The sequence below is a fragment of the Pygoscelis adeliae genome, unplaced genomic scaffold (assembly GCF_000699105.1).
Source record: "Pygoscelis adeliae isolate BGI_AS28 unplaced genomic scaffold, ASM69910v1 Scaffold370, whole genome shotgun sequence".
Taxonomy (NCBI): Eukaryota; Metazoa; Chordata; class Aves; order Sphenisciformes; family Spheniscidae; genus Pygoscelis; species Pygoscelis adeliae.
Window position 1 is genome coordinate 230,491 of NW_008823870.1, and position 2,579 is coordinate 233,069.

The 2,579-nt window shown below is 38.0% G+C and overlaps 1 protein-coding gene across 1 annotated transcript in view; it reads right to left on the reverse strand.

Annotated features, from left to right (window-relative positions):
- Nucleotides 1-2,579, reverse strand: part of CAMTA1 (calmodulin binding transcription activator 1) — a 336,801-nt gene that overhangs the window by 54,842 nt on the left and 279,380 nt on the right. The gene's annotated exons all lie outside the window — the stretch shown is intronic.

Below are 2,579 nucleotides of genomic sequence, written 5' to 3' on the forward strand. Positions count from 1 at the left end.
GAGACCTATAAAAAGCAACAGTAATGGTTATTGTTTTGCTATTCTCTGCTCCCTGATACCCATAAGCTTCCAAATGCAATTCCTGGATTAGGTACATACAGAGGAAAAAAACCTCAGTAGAATATCTTTCTCTGTTTCAGTTTGCTGTTAACAGTGGCTCTCTAAGCTGAAAAATTGTAAGGACTATCTGAATAGCATATGTAACCTTCATTAAAAACCTGAAAGCAACAGAATACTTGTGTTTCATTAAAGTAAAACAGTACAATCCCAAGGACCATTTTGGAATCTTTTTCTGTCCAATATGAAAACAAAATTAGTTAGTTTTATAATAAAATCAGCAGCCAAAAATATGCCAGTATAATAGCAAATACAAACCTTTTGCCAGGTCTTCATCGTCAGATCCTGGTTGGCAGCAGTGAAGACTGACTCAATTTTTGGGAGTCACTAACAGACACTGTGTGAATTCCTCCTCAGACTTGGACAACTTTTTAGTAATTTGGGAAAATGGACAGGAGGGTGACGTTGCAGAACAAGTTGCAAGTTGAAGGTCTCTTTTCTTGGGAACTCTCTTGGTCTGTTAGCTATTTAAATAAGAATGCTAAACTGCATGCACATAAATTATTTGAATAAAGGCTCCCTCTCAATTTTTTAGATGCAGAATTTCACATTACAGTGATATTCTCAACCTGACTTACAATGGAAATAGCATTTATAAAATATTTTCTCCATAATAACTGACTCAAAGCATCTTCTGCCTCCTTTAACATCTCTCTAAGCAATTTATATGCGCATGTTATTTATTTATCCTCTGTATGCTCTAGAGCTCACTTGCAGATTTTGGAAAGCGCTGATTGGGGGCAATATCATTTCCAAGATGTCCCCATGCCTGGTAGCTCAGGCCTGAAGAGCTGCTTCTTTTCAGGAATGTCTTTGTCATACTCTAGCAAAGCATGATCCTTGCACATTGTATTCTAAAATCCTTAACCAGAATATACGAGAATCAAAGTTAAAAGTCCCACGGGCTTCAACTTTGTAGGACTAAGTTCTAAATACAAAGATCCCTGTGTGGTGAAGGTCCTTGATGCGAGGTCATGAAATGCTGGCAACAGCACATTGGGCTGATAATCGCTATACAGCCAGAAGTATCTGCAGACTCTGGAGCAACAAGCTGTAAGCTGCTTCATGCAAGTAGATCAGAAGCAAATGAGGGCACATTTATGACAGCTAATGACCGTTGTCAAAGAGGCAAGATACCATGTGAATCTCCTATTTTCCTCTTTGATGCTGCTTATTTAGTATGTCATAAGCAGCCAGTGGAACAGAGTTCCTCGATCTGCTCTGTGAAGCAGTTTTATTGCTTTTTTTATCACCTGTTGCTGTGTTGCCTCATCACCCACTGATGTTACTTTGCCTAACAGCATCTCATCTTGGTCTAGTTTTATATTACAGAATTTGTATTTTTATTGGCTGGGCCGGATAACTTGCAGAAAAACTGTAAATAAGGTTTACAAGTATTCTTCCTCATATCACTATTTAAAGTGCTGCAGTTAGTTTAGTAATGAGTCCCTCTATGCTTGCTTGACAACCACATTTATTGTTATCGTACCCAACAGGTTTTGCTTTCTAGTATGTTCACAATTTTGAATTTCCTCTTAACACTCAGTATCTGTTATTATGTCTAAGTTTAAGTTTATATACGCTTACCACTTCAGGACCTCCACTCGCATTCATTTTATTATTCTAGGTACGTTATTCTGTCACATGTGATGTTATGCCTAATAAGTGATCTTCAAATAGCAGTTTTGCAAAAAATACATTGACAGTGAGATTAAAATGCAGTAATGTATTTGGAATACTTTCGGCTATACTATATAAAGTTACTGAACTGTAATTATTACTGAGAAACTTTGCATTAAGTTATTTCTGGTTACTTCAGAAATGCTTTGCTAAAGAAGTGAGCTCACATATGTGTTGCTAGGTATAGAAAGTCTATTTTACAGCAGTATGTTAGAGTTTGCTCCCTACTGCTGCTAAATCCCATGATGAGAAGCCTATTACAGGGGGGAAGTCTGGTAAGTGCATCATGTTTCATGGTTTGTGTATTCATGATGATGGTTCTTAAGTCTGAATCAAGGTGTGAGCTGGAAGCTAAGAAATAACAAACAGCTTTATAGCTGGATACTTATAGTACCATGCCTATTGTTTTCAGATCCTTCCAGCATAACAAAGTCCCATCGTGGATCTATTGCTGCTGAGGAAAGGTCCTTCTCTAGCCTTGCTCCAGCTGATCCTAAAGGGCTCTGGCTCCAGCTTCTGTCCACGTGATGCAACATTTTTTTAGTGCTTATGCTCCCCATATGTTACGAAGGTTATAAAATAAAGAGCCAGTGAAGGGTGACAGATTGCAAAAAAAGAATGTCTGGATGCTTAATGCAAATTATCCACTATTTTGGCATATCCAATATGCAGATTTTCTCCCTCCCCCTTTTAAAGAAAAACTCCTGTGAGCTGGCGAGTTGTTAGTACTGAATACCAAATACTATCAAGATGGCTTTTAACATGTCACGCTTGGCTTCCTG